The sequence below is a fragment of the Ornithodoros turicata genome, chromosome 2, assembly GCF_037126465.1.
Source record: "Ornithodoros turicata isolate Travis chromosome 2, ASM3712646v1, whole genome shotgun sequence".
Taxonomy (NCBI): Eukaryota; Metazoa; Arthropoda; class Arachnida; order Ixodida; family Argasidae; genus Ornithodoros; species Ornithodoros turicata.
Genome location: NC_088202.1, coordinates 57,280,856 through 57,298,983, shown reverse-complemented (window position 1 = coordinate 57,298,983; position 18,128 = coordinate 57,280,856). Strand labels below are relative to the sequence as shown.

General features: G+C 48.2%; 1 long non-coding RNA gene and 1 other non-coding gene across 2 annotated transcripts; one reads left to right on the top strand and one right to left on the bottom strand.

Moving 5' to 3' along the window:
• Positions 1 to 2,608: 2,608 nt before the first annotated feature.
• On the top strand, positions 2,609 to 18,128 carry LOC135385464 (uncharacterized). Its single transcript, XR_010420423.1, has 3 exons — positions 2,609 to 2,743; positions 2,819 to 2,920; positions 17,974 to 18,128. It is a non-coding gene; the product is annotated as an uncharacterized LOC135385464 (long non-coding RNA).
• Positions 13,578 to 13,650, bottom strand: Trnaa-ggc (transfer RNA alanine (anticodon GGC)). The gene has a single exon. It is a non-coding gene; the product is annotated as a tRNA-Ala (tRNA).

Genomic DNA, 18,128 nt, shown 5'->3' with positions numbered 1-18,128 from the left:
CCTCCACGAGCCAACACCACTTTTGACGTGGCCCATTCTTGCGTGTGGACGTAAACTGTTCTGTGTCGCAAAAAAATCCATCAGGCTCAAGAAAATGTTCTGGGAACACAAACTTGCAACAGTTCGTCCAGAACGTGGGGATGACTGATAGTGTCATATAGGCTTTCCCAATTCGAAGAATACGGTCGATAATGTTTTCCTTTGTCTCTTTGCTTGCTGGACGGCGGTGACGAGGTCTATAGCATATAAGACTGAATATACAGAGCTATGATGCCGACGGAAACCTGCCATCTCTTCGGGAAAGGTGCGATGCCCCTCAATAACAACAACAAGTAAATTAATGATGATAAATGGGGAAATTCACCACCAAGCCACCATTGTACCCTATGCATTATCATTCGTTCCAATACTTTACCAATGCCACTTGTTAAGCTATATCGATGAAAGTATGAGAGTCCAGGTGGATGCTTTCGAGGCATTAGTAACGGGACTACTAAGGCCCAGTCTCACCAACGACGACTAACATTTGAGCCGAGATAAACGGTCCCTTAACTTGAATTTAACGCTTAAACCTGTGTCACCAAAGAGAGTCACCAACTAACGTTTGCAAAAAAGAATTTGTGGTAACTTCAAGTTTTAGCAACCCTTGATCTCGGTTTAAAGTTCACCTAAGGCATCCTTCCAGCTCATTGGTTTTTCTTCATGACGTATTGTAAAGATGAAGTGGACAGGAAATACTATCTCCGCTAAGGCTTCGGATTGCCTGATCAGATTACCTGCACGGAGAGAAAAGACATAGCATGCCACATTTCATCCTCATTTTATTCAATACATTAGGTCGTATTAACCTCTTTGAAGTGTCATAAGCATAGATTGAGAAGTTACCCGTCAAAAAGAACTCCTTACGAGTTAAGTTACCGTGAGAAAAATGAAATTAAGTTAATGAGGAAGTCCTTCAGCGTGAAATGTAGCTCGCAGTTACCGAGCTACTTAAAAAAAGAACGAGTTAGTTCCAAGTTCCTTCGGACACAAAATAGCAGTACACAGGTACAGCGCTCGTGAGCAGTTGAGTTCGACCTTGAGTTGCCTCCGGAGCAGTGCAACACGATCAATTTCAATCACGGATTTCAATCATTTCTCTGAAGGTTTCGGACCTACCGTTGGCGCAGATTCTTATTTTCTTTATACGAAGACAATGTGTACATCTAAAACTGCACAAGGCACGGACACACTATGTGCAGCAGTGGAGCGTCCAAATTACATACTGAATACTTTCACGCTACTTCGCAGTTGCTGCGTCCTACGGCTGAGTATGTCTTCCAGCTCTGAATTCACCTCTCGACATTACATGTAAGCGTGCGAGTCATAGAACTAGGAAGCGCAGCACGAAACCCACGTCGCAGCAATAGGTAGAAACCCAAATAGAATGCGTTCAATGACGGCGCGCCAACGTCGCCACCCGGGAGAGCCTATCGAAACAGTTTCTGAAAAAGGTCTATGGTGCAATGGGGGGTTTGCAACTTCCTGTCAAAATGACGCAAGGGAAGTTGCAATGTCACGTGTATTTACGCTTCCGGTCCGAACTTCTGTTGGAGTCGTATGGCGTCAGCGTGTTTTCAACGTAAAAATAAGCGGATGGTCGACGCTAAACTGCACTAATTCCGCGGAGAAAGGACATAAAATGTATCTCGTACCCTTGGATCCTGTGCCTTTGGAAAAATGTTATCAGCGTAAACGAAAATTGAACTAAGGGGTGTAGGCACTTGTCACCAAATGCCGTGCTGTGTACTTATCGTGTTGAATTGTGCGTGGCTGTGATAACAGTATCAAACCATAATGTGAAAAGGATATCACTATAGTCACAGCTTCGTTTCAAATTAAAAGGAAACGACTACATGCGTACTATCCTCATAGTGGAGAAGATTGCTGCGTAAAATACTGCGTGTACATTTTGTTGTGCCATATCTGAAATGTTGGTTGTTATCTTTGTTATCTGAAGCGTCAATCTGAACACCTTGAAACAGAATATTTAGCCCCAGAACACAACCCAGCTAAACAGAACACAGCAAAAGATCGAGATTTCAAAGCACACGCGAAACGAAACCGAAATATGCACGATGTGTCACGAAATCTCATCTTTGTCATAAGAAAAGTACGTGCGAAGTATTTGTTAGAGTGAGTTCTTCTTTTCTGGGCAGACGTTCCCAGGCGAACTCATCTCGGTTGTCGTTTAAGCCAGAGTTGATAAAGTTTTGCTTTGCTCCAATTGAGCGAAATTTCGAACCGGAAGTTCGAAAACCCAGCATGCTTAGCGCCACCTCTCAACTTGAAAACCACCCACATAGTTTCATTTGGCACTATGAAGTCACGCGCGCAAGTTTTCTACCACTGTTATTTCGAACACATAAGAACATAAACGGCTTGTACACGAAGCATAGGTATGCATAGGTGCACACAGATATTTCGTTCTCTTCTTCTGTGTCCCCCTATCCATCACTACATGGCATGAATCGCATAGTCGTTCACTGTTTCAGGCGTGATTAACCCATTTGAGTGGTATTTCACCGATTTACACATGTGTATCGTGCATGTTCACGCTCACAGACGGCGTGGTCAAAGCTGCTGGGACCTGTCACAAAATTACTACGAGACGCCGGATCACCTGCCTGGGAAAAATATTAGCATGACCTCCTTTTGCGAGCACCTTTACATGTACTACAGCTTCCGGTTGGATCCGTGCTCGGTAATACCTTTTTCTCCACATTTTCTTGATGTAATTCCTCATTGTAAGATATACACTGTACTTGTTGATCTGAAGACGACAGATGACTCAAGATCGTGTCTCATGAGATGCTGTAATAAAGGAAGGACGACAACAGTCTTACGCCAAGCCCCGGATCAGATGAGGTGCCCAGACTTTGTGAGTGTCACTCCCAGTCTTGATTGTGTCTTGCAAACTACACATTGCAGGTTAACTGGCGTACGCACTGTACACCGTTGTCATGTTTAGCCATCAAGCCGTTTACAGCACTCGCACATCCTGCTCAGAACTGAATTTTCTAATACGTACTTCCAGCAAGTGCACAATAAATCGGTTAAGTTATGAGCTAAGCCATCCCTACTGACTTACCACTTTTTCGCGCAATTCAAGTGTTTTATCTTATGTTTCTCTTCTTGCTTTGTTTCTTTTCTAGTAGCAGCTCTAGCACACATGTTTTCATGTAATGAGTCAAGGGTCCTTTGAGCTTCACACATCCCTTTGCAAGATCATTGTTGAGGAAGGTTAAAGGGGCCGTAACAGGCCACCAAAACATTTCTGAAATAATGACACCCCATGAAAGAACACAGCTCATAATACCCAAATATACATTTCGTTCGGCTCGTGCCAGCTCATTGACCTGTATAACTGCTTTCAAAGATGAGTAACCAGCGAGCCTCTCTCCACAACGCATACGTCACATGGCTACGTAGCGTTTTGCCGTCCAATCGGGGGGCCGAGCTGCGCACATGACGTTTCAAATTACCAGCCAATAAACATACTTCGTTATCAGCTGTGAGTCGGAGCGCTCAGTTTGTTTGTGTGAAACGACGTTTTGCGTTCCGTGGTTCCGAAATTCAACGTCATGACATCTTCAACATCTCCGGCTGGCGCAAACGTCAACAGCTGGGCTGCTATCACATGACGCGATTCGAACCCGGGTTCCTCCCAGTCACGACGTGACATGGCCAGCACGCTATCCACTGTACCACGCGAGCTGGTGACGCGATGCCGCGTGGCTCAAACCAAAGCACTGCAGCCCAGTTGTCGGAACCATTCGAAGATGACGAACATGTTCCATAGCGCACCTACCTAAGATTCCGGAACTGTAGTCCCGGATATTCATTCGCGCTCGTGGTGTGCTGCGTGCTACTGCCCAGAAAACGTAGTGCGCGTATGATACCTAAATTAAACGCATTTCTTTCTCAGTTTGAGGCTCTAACTGTTTAGACTTTAAATAGAAGAGGATTCACGTTCATCTAGTCCAATTCCGCATTTGAAATAGAATCGTACGTGGAACACTCCGTCGTAATTGGTGGGGAAAGCGCTACGTCAAAATGACGTAAAGTTAGAGCGTGGGGCGGAGCTCAAATGCGAAAGAGTGCAGTGAATATTTCATCCGTATGCAAGCGCCTTTTGTTTTTGAGCGTTAGTAATTGCAAGGAGCTTTCACGGCCTAAGTTCCAATAATATAACACAAAGAAATGTGCACCTTTTGTACCTGTTTACGGCCCCTTTAAGATCAGCGCGGGGCGGGGCTCGGGTTCGTGCTACTCGAGCTCGATCGTGCATTCCTTGTCTTCTACCGACGAGGCCAGTAAAACCTCTGCCTACATTTCCGCTCGTCTGCTCTTCCTCTATACATAACAATTTGGTGCCGAAACGCGGGAGTCTATGCTTGGGACTTGTGATTAAAGGACTTTCCGGACAGCAAGATGACGGGGACTTCGCCAGAGACAACTTCGAAGATGTGAAGTTTTATAAAAGAGGAAGTCTTTCAGACAAAGGTTAACGACGGTGATGAATGAAGTGGAGCACGTCATGCAGAACCCCAACGTCACTACGGATCTTCCCACGAGCTGCGAGGTGTTACTCGAACGGATAAACAGATTTTCAGGAAGTCTGGAAGAGATCGACGGAAAGTTGGAACCTGTTGTCTCTTGAAGAGTCGAAGCCGAGTTGGAGAGAACTGTTGATTACCAGGACAAGATAACGACAATCATCTGCTTGCTTATGAGGCACCCCGTAACGTATGCCGTGTTGAGTGATGCCTTGCCACGCATCGAGAGCACAGAGGGAGCACAGGTGGTCAGACGACAAATACGGGGGCGGACGACGCCGACCTGAGTTAACTAAGCTGGAGCTTCTCAAGTATGCCGAAAGCCAAGAACACTGACAAGACTTTTTGATAAGATTTGAGTCACTGGTTCAAATCAACGCGTCGCTGTCGAATAATAAGAAAATGTCGTACTTGTCAGCGGTGCTGACAGGAGAGGAATTAGGGACTTCGGACGGGACTTCGGAAGGGTGGACTTCGATAAAGGGACTGCAGCTAACAGGAAATATGTACAATACAAATGTGACTACGCTCAAAGAAAGGTTTGGCAACCCCAGTGTCTTGACGCAGTATCATTTGGAACTACTGTTGAATATGCAACCAGTTCGATCATCACGAAATGTACTAGAATGAAGTAGTTTACAGTGCTTCTTCTTTCAGGCAACAGGCGATTCCATTCGCTCATGCTGCGGAAAATAAACGAATATTTACCATAATTGGTTCTTATTGTTGGAAGATTGAATAGACCGACTGATCCTGCCCTCCTATGACGTTTTAGTTTGATTTAGTTTGATTCAGCATTGCTGACATCGACAGAAGGTAGAAACGAAGTCCTGCGAGAGACGCTGCTGGGGATTCATTAGTGGGGCACTAAAATGCAAAAACAAGTTCACTTCAAATCACGTTCCACGCTACGTTAACTTCGTACTTGTTATCATAATTCAAAACTTTGATTCCGTCGCGAAGCTACAATCAAAAATATATGGGACTCTTTCTTGCTTCGGCGCTAAGCAGTGAACGTCGTTTCAGCTCGTGCATCGGTGTTTTTAGTTCATGCTGCGCGTGCAGGCGCGTACTAAGCCATGGAGCAGTCCCGGCGAATATTGCGCGTTGCGAAGCCGACTGGCGTCGCTGTCCGAAGGACGTGAAAATAAATGTTGTCAGTGGAACATTTGCGAGAGATGTTGTGGGCTTCATTTCAGTGAGTCGGTACCGAAAAATGAAGCAGTGGGCATCATGCCGCGCATATACGAGACACTACAAGCGGACCCGTTGTAAGTCCCCACGGCCACGATAGGTAAGCGCGCGCTTGTCCTGCTGTCTCGTTGGATGCCCCCAATCGTCACATCCTGTGGATCCCATTCGTTGCCGCCAAAGACGGCTCTGTTTTCACTGCGTTTTCCTTCTAAACGGTAGCGCTGTATGAACAAATTTTGCTTGTATTACACTAACTGAAACACGGACTTTCATTTGCGAGCAAGTTGTTTTTGCATGTTAGTGCCCCTTTAAGAAGGAAGCCGAATGCTGTGAGCCGACAGCCGAACTGCCGACAGTGAGTGAGACGCAAGAAGTCTAGAGGACATTCCCGTCATGCTACAGAAGCGCACCGCAAACTTCACGAGAATAGTTGCCATCAGCATCAGACACAGACATATACGTGTACAGGGAAATATCATATGCCTGGAGACTACATTTGAATGCATCCTACAAGGACCACTTGCACGCAATATGGTTATGACACCAGCGCCTTACATGTACAGGTGTCGAGCATGCAGCATGACGGAGTTGCCGAAGCGTTACGTTCCTTCTGGGAATTTGAAGACCTTGGGATAACGGCTTCTGAAGAGAAAAGTATCCCAGGGGATGAAGTAATTCAGAAGCTTCAAGGTTCGACGAGTTTGAAAATGGCTGCTACAAGGTACGGGTGCCATGGTGTGATCTTGTTTCTCATATGGGAACTAAGAAGGTTGTGGCTAAGCAACATTTGTGTAGCGCCACGCGTATTCTTTTAAAGGATCAGGATGTCATAAACGAATACGATAACGGCATTCGTGAATATCCTGTCAACGGTCACGCTAAACGCGTTAATACGGCAGCATCAATTCTCGACTCGGAGTACTATATGCGGCACTGCGCAGTCGTAGGGCGAGAAGGAGAAGCAGCTAAGGCCAGTATTGTCTTCCACGCTTCTTCGAGTACTCCAGGATTCTTGTCATTGAATGATGTTCTGCATGATGGGCCCAATGCGAAGGCAGAGATATTGTCCTTGACGTTAAGGGTTCGAAAGCACAGCGCAGCCAGGTTACATTGGTTTGTACCACGTGCTTTGGAATCGAAGTTCGATTACGTATGTTGGAAAGATTCGTTCACATCCTTTTACAGGATAAAGGGGTCGGCGTCCAAATGGTAGATGTATGTGGCATATCGTGTACGTCAGACACAGGAACTTACATCTCCTGATAGATGGTGTTATTGTCCGCGGGTCAGGATAACCCTGCAGATCTGATGACGAGAGGAATAAAAGGGGGTCAGCTCCGCGACTGTGCGTTGTGATAGAAGGGACCTGTTTCGCTTCAGGACACGGAGCAGTGGCCTTGTTGTGAGCAAGACAGCGTGCAAGAAGCTTTGCATCTAGTGAGAGAGAACTTCGGGGGATAAGGGGACGGTAATCATTTAAATATGCTCTCCATCAATGTTTTTTCTGTCGAAGATTAAAGACCCGTCCGTGCATCCAACAAGAGCCGACAGTCACCCCCCGCAGCTCCGTCACCCACACACACTGTTTTTCTTATCTCTCTTACACTGATGGGCAGAACGGTGATGCATGAGGTAAAACTTTTGCCATCTTCGCCATGCCCCCCGTAGCAGTATTGTGCGCTTCTGCCATGTGCCGTGAATATTGTCACGAAGCGAAATGGGTCGGCGAGTCGTCGAATAAACAGCGAAGGGTTTATTAGACTACTTGGTAGCAAAACACAAGAGTGATAGCTCTCTGAACACAACTGAGTCCAAAGAATGAATGCTCCAGCTTGGAGCGCACAAGCATTTAAGCGTCGCGCCGAAAAGTCTAGAAACAGTACGTGCGTTTGCCAGAGAGCAGGCGATGTGTCTGGAAGCTTCTTGCTTCTTCTTCAGCATGCGCCGGGATGATGTACCGTTTCGTGCTTACCCTGGAAGTTTCGCGATGATGATTCGTGGCATTGCCCCCTCCGTAGACGGGGCATCGTCTCGATGCCGTTTGTTGTCCTTATTTTTTTTTTTCATGTTGTTTCCTTCCAGCCAGTCTTCAGCGCTACCTGCTGTAGTACGGCTTGAGTCGAACGACGTGAACTATTTCAGTCCTCGGGGGTCGTCGAGAGGGAACGCTGCCCTCAGGTACCACTTCGCAATCCAGGTCTCCAATGCGTCGAAGTACTTTGTATGGACCGAAGTACCGCTTCAGTAGCTTCTCGCTCAGGCCTCGTCGTCGAATCGGCGTCCAAGTCGCCTGGACTGAAGCGTACGTCTCGTCGGCGCAAATTGTATCTTGTTTCATCGACGCGTTGTTGTTGACCAATCCGTAGTCTGGCCAGCTGGCGGGCTTCTTCTGCTCGCTATGTGAAGTCCAGAGCGTCGTTTTCCACATCACTGGGTTCGTGGGGCAGCATCGCGTCCAGCATAGTCGATGCGTCATGGCCGTGTGCAAGGCGGAACGGTGTGAATCCCGTTGTTTCCTGGACAGCCGTGTTATAGGCGAACGTGACGTCAGGCAGTATTTCGTCCCATGTCTTGTGCTCGACGTCGACGTACATCGATATCATGTCGGCAAGGGTTTTGTTTAGGCGTTCGGTGCGCCCGTTCGTCTGCGGATGGTACGCCGTTGTCCTGCGGTGAGCGGTGTGGCTGAGTCGAAGGATTTCTTGTGTTAGCCTGCTTGTAAATGCCGTTCCCCTATCGGTGATTAAGGCGGTCGGAGCTCCGTGCCGTAGTACGATGTTCTCGATGAAGAACTTCGCCACTTTTGTTGCTGTGCCCTGTGGAAGTGCCTTCGTCTCAGCATAGCGTGTCAGGTAGTCGGTGGCGACGATTATCCAACGATTTCCGGAAGACGAACGTGGGAAGGGCCCGAGTAGATCCATCCCAATCTGCTCGAACGGCGCCGACGGCGGTGCGATTGGCTGAAGGTACCCAGAAGGTCGAACCGGCGGCGTTTTTCGTCGTTGGCATTCCCGGCACGTCCTTACGTAGTGGTGTACGGTCTTGGCCAGTTTTGGCCAGTAGTACTTTTCCCTTATACGGGCCAGTGTCCGGCTGTATCCCAAATGACCTGATGACGGTTCGTCATGGCAGGATTCAAGAATCTCGATGCGCATGTCCCCAGGCACAACGAGAAGCCACGTAGCGCCTTGTGGTGCGTGGTTTTCTTTGTAGAGAACACCATTACGTAGAGAAAAACTTGGAAGTGATCTTCTGAAGATGGGAGGAACATTGTCGGCGCGGCCCTGCAGATAGTCGACGAGTGTCTTCAATTCGGGGTCGACATGGTAGTCGCGCTCATTAGACCGAGGAAAGCGTCGTCGTCCTCGAGGCTGTTGTCCTGTCGCTGGAGTGGTGCTCGGGACAGGCAGTCGGCGTCGTTGTGTTTTCTTCCTGACTTGTAAGTGACGGTGACGTCATACTCCTGTAATCGGAGGCTCCATCTCGCTAGGCGTCCTGAGGGGTCCCTTAAACCAGCCAGCCAGCACAGAGAATGGTGGTCTGTTACCACCTTGAACGGCCGTCCGTACAGGTAGGGGCGCAACTTTGTGATGGCCCATATGAGTGCAAGGCGCTCTTTTTCGGTCTTCGAATAGTTCTTCTCTGCCTTGGTTAGCGTTCTGCTTGCGTAAGCGATGACACGTTCGACGCCGTCGTGAAGTTGAACGAGCACGGCTCCTAGACCATCGTTGCTTGCGTCGGGTTGTATTCTGTATGCTGTTTCGGCGTTTGGATCGAAGTGGGCAAGCACGGGTGCGGTCTGTAGACGCGTCTTCAATTCATCAAACGCCTGTTGTTGCTGGGCTTCACTCCAGATAAACGTGGATACGTCCTTCGTGAGGGCATTCAGGGGTGACGCAATTCTTGAAAAGTTCGGAATGAACCGTCGGTAGTAGGCGCAAAGGCCAAGAAAGCTTCGAACGTGTTTCATGTTAGAAGGAACACGGTAATTTGCGATGGCCGCCGTCTTCTCGGGGTCGGGGCGTACGCCGTCGCTGCTCACGAGATGGCCGAGAAATCTGAGTTTCTCGTAGCCGAATCGACACTTCTGAGGCTTCAACGTCAGCCCTGCAGTTCTGATAGCCTCGAGGACTTGCTTTAGTCGTTCAACATGTTCTTCGAATGTTCTTGCGAAGACGACAACATCGTCGAGGTACACCAGGCAGGTTTGCCACTTCAACCCGGCGAGAACTGTATCCATAACACGCTGGAACGTCGCTGGTGCTGTGCAAAGGCCGAAAGGCATAACCTTGAATTCGTAAAGTCCATCCGGAGTGACGAAGGCAGTCTTCTCACGGTCCCGTTCGTCGACTTCAATTTGCCAGTACCCCGTCTTGAGGTCCATGAAAAAGAAAAATTTTGCATTTTGAAGGCGATCGAGCGTGTCGTCGATGCGCGGTAACGGGTAGACGTCCTTCTTCGTTATCTCATTGAGTTTCCGGTAGTCGACGCAGAACGTGAGTGTTCCGTCCTTCTTCTTCACTAGTACCACCGGCGATGCCCACGGACTGGTCGACGGCTGGATAATGTCATCTCTTAGCATCTCTTCTACTTGCGTTCGGATCGTTCCTCGCTCTTTGCAGGAGACCCGGTACGGCATGCGGTGAATTGGGTGGGCCTTTTCGTCGACGATGATGCGGTGCTTCGCAATGGGCGTTTGTCTTACTTTCGACGATGCAGCGAAGCAGTCACTGAAATCGTTGAGCATCTGGAGAAGGGTTTGCTTTTGAGTTGCATTGAGTTGAGGGTTTACGTCGAAATGTTCGGCCTCGTGTTCCGTGGTGATCGCGATGCGAGCAGTGTCCATCAGGCAAACATCTGTGGTGGAGTATTGGTCTATGATGACGGCTATCTTCGTGCCGTTCGCCAGATGTTGTGGCTCCAGGCGAAAATTTGTGACCAGGAGTTCGAATATTCCGTTTCTTACGGGCACAATTCCTCTTGCTGTCCCAATTCCTCGTTCGAGGAGAAGTTGCGTGTTGCCTTCAGCCAACAAACAGCCAGTCGGTACTCTCTCGCACGTAGCGGTCACAAGGACTGACGACAAGGGAGACAGGTTGACGTGCTGAGTCGTCACGGCGGTTACGTCCGTGTTTGCGCGTTTCTCCGGGGTTATTCGTGCCCACCACTTGTCTTCTGCTGTTTCCGGCGTTTTAAAAGAGATGACTACATTTGTGAAGTCGATGATTGCTTCGTTTTCGACTAGAAAGTCCATTCCGAGTATTACATCCCGTGGGCAGTTCGGCAAGACGGCAAAGCTGACGACGTACTGGATGTCACGCACTTGTATGACTGCCGTGCATCGGCCAGTCGGTGTTACGACGTGTCCACCAGCAGTGCCGATGTTAGGCTCATCGCACTTCGTTTGCACCTTGCGAAGCTTCTTAGCCAACCTACCACTTATAACAGAGTCGTCGGCTCCGGTATCGATTAACGCAATCATCTCATGGCCGTCGATGAGTATTTTCAGGTTATTGGTAATTTTTCGAGCGTCGTGTTGGTGCTGTGTTGCTGTTCGTCGAGTTGGAGGAATTGTAACTTGTCGTCGGTCCGCAGCTTCACCTCCCGGAGCTGCAGTCTTCAGTTTTCCCGGTTAGGGCTGCGCCACACAGGTCCTCTTGCCGGTGACGGTGAGCGTGCTCTTCCTGGCGACCTGCTGCGGTGGAGGACGCTCGGGGACAGGTCGCGTCGCGAGCCAGCAGAAGCATTCTGCTGCCGTAGATAGTCTTCAATTGCGGCGGGGCGACTACCGCGCTGGGGGCGGGGGGCGTCGGGTGAAAAACCGGGAAGGCCAAGTCGTCGGTAGGGACATCGGCGATAGACGTGGTTGGCCTCTCCGCAATGGTAGCAGAGCGGTCTGAAGTCGGGAGTCCGCCAAACGTCCGTTTTGCGAAACGGCTGAGAGTGTGGCGGGACGCTCGGAGTAGGTTGGACAGGCCGAGGAGGCGTCCAACGGTTTCCGTAGTACGACGGACGAGCAGGTGGCACCTGTCTCACAGCGGCGGCGTAGGTTGGTCTCGGTACTTCGGCGTCGGGGTTGGCGGTTGACGATGTCTGGATTGCCTGCTGAGCCTCGTCCTTGATGATCGCACCGATCGAAGACAAATGGTCTTGAGCCTTCTCAGGACAGAGAAGAGCTCGTACGTCTTCGCGTACCACCTCTCGAATCAGCTGTCTGAGCGATCCGACGTCGGGGCCAGCGGTCGTGGAGAAAGCCTCGTAGCCCTGGTGTCGTTCGTTGACCGTAGAGCGAGAGAGCAGGGTCCTCTCAATGCGGACGGCTTCGTCCAGAAAAGCGTCGGTCGTAGCGGGTGGATCCCGGGACAGGGCGCGAAAAATTTCTTCTTTTACGCCCCTCATGAGTCGCTGAACCTTCTTCTCCTCGGATGCTTTGGGGTCAGCTCGCCGGAAGAGCCGCAGCACATCTTCGACGAAGCCTGTAACGCTTTCGTTTGGCAGCTGGATCTGTCTCTGGAGCAGATGTTCAGCGCGTTCAGCTCGTTGTTGAAAAGCGAACGCCTCGCGGAGTTTGCTTTTGAAGACGTCCCAGGACGTGAGCGAAGTCTCCCGGTTCTCGAACCATGTCTTCGCGGTGCCTTCCAGGGAGAAATAGACGTTGACGAGCTTCTGGTCGTCGCTCCAATTGTTGAACTTGGCGATCCGCTCATAGTGGTCGACCCAATCGTCCACGTCGTCGTAATACTCCCCACTGAATGTCTTCGGCGACCGTGCAGGGGCTATGGGCGTGGCAACAGGTTGCGCCACTTGGGTACTGGTCTCCGCAGTCATCTTCTTCTTGCGTTTTGGGGGCTCTAATGGACCGAATTCTGCAGGCAGACCAAGCTGTCTTTTGCTTTGTCGCAGTTGGTCTTCCAGGCCGTTGGACAAGGAATGCCCCGCACCTCCACCAGTAATGTCACGAAGCGAAATGGGTCGGCGAGTCGTCGAATAAACAGCGAACGGTTTATTAGACTACTTGGTAGCAAAACACAAGAGTGATAGCTCTCTGAACACAACTGAGTCCAAAGAATGAATGCTCCAGCTTGTAGCGCACAAGCATTTAAGCGTCGCGCCGAAAAGTCTAGAAACAGCACGTGCGTTTGCCAGAGAGCAGGCGATGTGTCTGGAAGCTTCTTGCTTCTTCTTCAGCATGCGCCGGGATGAGATGTACCGTTTCGTGCTTGCCCTGGAAGTTTCGCGATGATGATTCGTGGCAATATAGTCGAAGTTACCCGTTGTTCCTTCTTGTGGGAGGTACCCGGGTTCGAATCCCGGTGCCGGCTGTGCTGTCTGGGGTTTTTCCTGGGTTTTTCTCAGACGCTTTCAGACATATGTCGGCACAGTTCCCTTAGAAGTCGGCCCAGGACGCACATTCCCCAGGGCGTAAGTCGTGATGTTGCCCACATACGTGAGGCCGACAACGGTAAGCCCTATCACCACCACCACCACCACCACCACCACCACCACCACCACCACCACCACCACCATCCTTCTTGTGGGATTACGGTTAGCCGTCTTCCTGTGAGGAACTCTGCTGGTGACAGTGGCACAACTTCTCGTAGGTCGTCGTACACGTATGAAAGAAGCCGAGAATTGATGACGGCTTCTACGTCTGTTACGAGTGACACAAGATCTTGAGATAAACTGATGTTCTGAGGCTGGAACAACATAGAGGGGACAGATACACACAAAGCCTCAAATTGCCTAAGAAATCAACGATGAAAGATGAAAGTCACTGAAAAGGTTAGCCAACTGTAGGGATCGAACCCACATCTTCTGGATTGCCAGTCCAGGGCTCTACCAATTGAGCTAAGCTAACACGCCTCTCCAGCGACTTTCGGGGTGCGTCATCTGAAGGGACGACAAACCAGCCACTCACTCTCACTCACCCTCCTTTCACTCTTACATTTTTGCTCACTCATACACACATTCATACGACGGAAATCGACGAAAGCGGCACCTGTTGAACAAGAGATAAACTGATGTTCTGAGGCTGGAACAACATAGAGGGGACAGATACACACAAAGCCTCAAATTGCCTAAGAAATCAACGATGAAAGATGAAAGTCACTGAAAAGGTTAGCCAGCTGTAGGGATCGAACCCACATCTTCTGGATTGCCCAGACAAGATCTTCATGAGACAATGGGTGGTTTGCAACTTCCTGTCAAAATGACGTTCGAGAAGTTGCAATGTCACGTGGATTTACGCTTCCGGTCCGAACTTCTGCTGGAGCCGTATAGTGTTACCGTGTTTTCAACGCAAAAGTAAGCGGATGTTCAGCGCTTAACTGCACTAATTCTGCGGAAAAAGGACATAAAACGTATCGCGTACCCTTGGATCCTGCGCCTTTGGAAAAATGTTACCAGCGTCAACGAAAATTGAACTACGGGTGTAGGCACTTGTCACCAAATGTCGTACTGTGTACTTATCATGTTGAATTGTGCGTAGCTGTGATAACATTATCAACTCCCCCCCCCCCCACACACACACACCATAATGTGAAAAGAATATCACTAAAGTCACAGCTTCGTCCCAAACTAAAAGGAAACGACTACATGCGTATTATCCTCAGAGTGCAGAAGATTGCTGCGTAAAATACTTCCTGTACATCTTGTTGTGTCATATCTGAAATGTTAATTGTTATCTTTGTTACAAGAAGCGCCTAATTGACCACCGTTGTAACAGAACATTTCCCCAGCAAAAGATCACGATTTCAGAGCGCACGCCAAACGAAACCGAAACATGCACGATCTGTCACGAAATCTTGTCTTTGTCAGAAGAAAAGTACGTGTGAAGTAGTTGTTAAGGTACCTTACTTCTTTGGGGCCAGGCCTTCCCAGCCGAACTCATCGTGGTTGTCGTTTAAGCCAGAGTTTATAATGTTTCGCTTTGCTCCAGTTGCGCGAAATTTCGGACCGGAAGCTCGAAGACCCAGCATGCGTAGCGGCATCTCTCAACTTGAAAACCACCCATACTCTTCTGCAGATTGTCTTTCTGATTCCCTGTTTCTTAGATCTTATCAGCCTTTCATAGAATCGGCCCCACCATGGGGAATTCGTACGAATGAACTTCCAACTGACGCTGTTCATTCAAAGCTAGTGCATCACTTCATTGTGTCGTATGTGTTGCCATGATATACTAAACCCCCTGTTGGACCATTTGAATGTGGGCACATTGTCGCTGTAGATCACACTTGCTATTCCGCGCCTGGAAAATAATCTTCTCAACACGTGTATGAAGACATTTATCGACATACCGCGTGAGACCTCTAAGTGCACAGCTCCTATGACTGCACACGTGAAAATCACGACATAAACCTTTACATTATTTTTGATGACTGTGAATGTCTTCAATGTAAAGAGGTCCTACAAAGTCTGTTCCTGTCACAGCAAATGTATGATATTGCTGCACTTTGTCAGCAAGAAGGTGTGGTGTCTCCTCGTTCGTACTTCTTTGATTGAACCTTCTGCAGGCCGTGCAGACCGGGACCGTGTTTCACGCACGAAAAGCTGCGAGGCAGCCGACTGGACAGGTTGAAGTATAAATGGGGATCAATATCTCTAATGATGGTTCTTGATGGGACATCGTAACACCATTGTAGACGGGACAGGGGCGTCGTCATATCGGCAAGGTAAACTTTCACGCTTTGGAGAGGATAATTGATATAGTCGATCGCGACCCGTAAGCGGCTGCCTCCGCCCTGCACGCTTCATCATTCGCGTGGATGACACAATGTCCAGGAACCCACTGTAAGGATATTTCGTGACCACCACATGTCCGTAGAAGGCTAATTTCCTGGGGGATATCTGTAACCACCGGAGCCAGGGATCCGCGAAGACCCATATGTGCGAGACATTCCAGGGCAGCTCTAGAATCGCAGTACTTCTATCGAGTGGAACAGAGGACACGCCACAGCCTCACTGACTTCGTAGATAATGACGCCACACTGCCGGAAGCCCCCTGGTCTCTACCACCCACCTTCGTAAGTCTTCCGAACCTTCTGGAACGAGGTTCCAGTTCAGGTCCAGAACGAGGTTCAGGTTCGCCCTCAGGTCCTTCGAGCTCATTTTTATGCTCTGGTAGACGAGAAGTTTTCTACCTTCTCAGCAGCATGTACAGATGGGGTATCCAGAAATGGCAAGTCTGCTTCGGCATTCATAACATTATCCGAAGGCGTAGTGCAAGGAGGACGCCTTTCGCATCCAAACTCATCAACAGCTGCGAAATTGGCCTTTTTGCACACCACCGGACTTCGATCCTTATTGTGAAGGGGCTCATTATTTCATCCCCACATCACGACCAGCATTGGGGTAGCGTATCGCCCCTGGCGATGAAACTCCCCATTCATCACCTCAAAATAAAGTTGTTGTTGACGTTGTTAGAAAAATTCGAAATCTAGCGGAAGTCACGTATTTGTAGCAGACATGCAGTAATTGGCAGGAAGTAATGCTACACTAATGTCATGTATGGGATAGCTTGTAGAACACGGCTGACAAACATTGTACTGGATGAGGCAAGTAAACATACAAACACAACATAAGCCTCATAACAGGCAGTTTCATACTTCAATTAAATGATGAGAGGTGTAAGTTCAAATGCCACTAGTGGTGCCTTTTCTTCAACTGCAACCATTCATGACTGACAAAGCAACACTTCAGCACTGAAGTTCCGTGTTGATGTCTGTGTCGAAGTACTGCTTTGTGAATCATGATCTAAGTAACGATACATCTGGTGCAACGTATTGTCCTAACACATCGTACAGACAACCTAACGAGTAATTATTTTAAATTAGGTCCCCTTTTATTTGCTGCATTGATTACTACTTGTAAACCTTGGCTATCAAAATTCGGTGATCTCATAATCTCCGTTGCGGATGGACATTTCTTTTTAACTTATTTGTACATCTCCATTATCAGCCCACTTTTCGTGAGCTAATAAGACTTTCATACCAAATATATAAGCGGTGCAAATTATGAAATTTATGCATGCGCATTATTACTCATTTTCCTTTTTCAATCAGTTAACTATGTGTATTATTGAGCGAATAATATTGTATTATATTGGTGGACAAGGAAAGATCGGTTCAAAGTTCAAAGTTGCATGGTCGTCCCGCTGACCCAGTCATGGTGTGATTGCACAGATGACATTTGGTTCCCGGAAAGTGCGATGTTTATTCGACAAAACGGGATACATCATATTTTTGGTTTGTCCTCTAATTTATTTGGTGTGCCCTCTAGCTAATTTGAGAATGAAGCGCTTTTCTCATAATCACTACTACAAACGGAGATTTTGTTTTAAAATGCATTTGTATAACTCCAGTCTTAGTCAACTAATGGTGATCATCTGTAAATTGTTCCGGAAGTCTTCATTACCTAATACGCGAACGGTGCAAATGATGCAAATTAACTATGTATACAGAGTGTTTCACCTAAATTTGAAAAAAAAAAATCTAGCTGGCGACGTACTTGCGGCAGGATTGTGGGACTTTTTTGCAGAAATATGAAATCCTCCACGGATATATAACCGCAGACCCAACAAAAACTATGCACAGTATATCACAACAGAAAGAGTTGAAAAAAAGTTGGTAAACATGCCGTTTTGGCCCCGCCTGCTTGATGTTATAGGAAAATTTATTGACAACAAGTGCGGAAAACTTGGCTCCTTGGGTTGGCGAAAACTGCTTGATTGTCGCACCGAAGGTCGTCACGTCGAATTCGTCACGTGACGAATCTGATTCTAGTCCATTCCTTTCTTCTTTTTTGTAACACTCAAACTGCAATGTAAGAATAGCTGATGGTATTCTAGAACTGATAAGCAGTGATATGGTCACTGCTGCACTGAACGCCTGTACACTTCACAATGACCAGTAAAACATGTTGCCAGCAGTGGCTTATTTTAACCACAATCCACTTGCTCTTTGTGCTATTTAGAGCATTCAGGGTACATAACATGTACAACTTAGCAGTGGAATTCTGAACTGTATATTGTGTGGCAGTGCAAATCAGAGTCACTGTTCTTACATTGTGATTGCAGCACAGGGGCTCAGACCTCTATACAGTTTTATCTAGTGTCGCGTTGCGAAATTCACCTAACGATTTCCGAGAAACAGATGTGTGGTTTATCAGCAACACCTTCTTTCAGGATTACTGCTACAAAGGGAAATGCGGAGCTTGGCATTCATACACAGGAAAGCACGCGCCGACAATATCTCAAACGTCCCAGCGACCACCACGCTGAGGGTACATGGCAGCGCCTCTCATACTTATTTTCAGAACGAATAAACGTTTGTTTTGAAT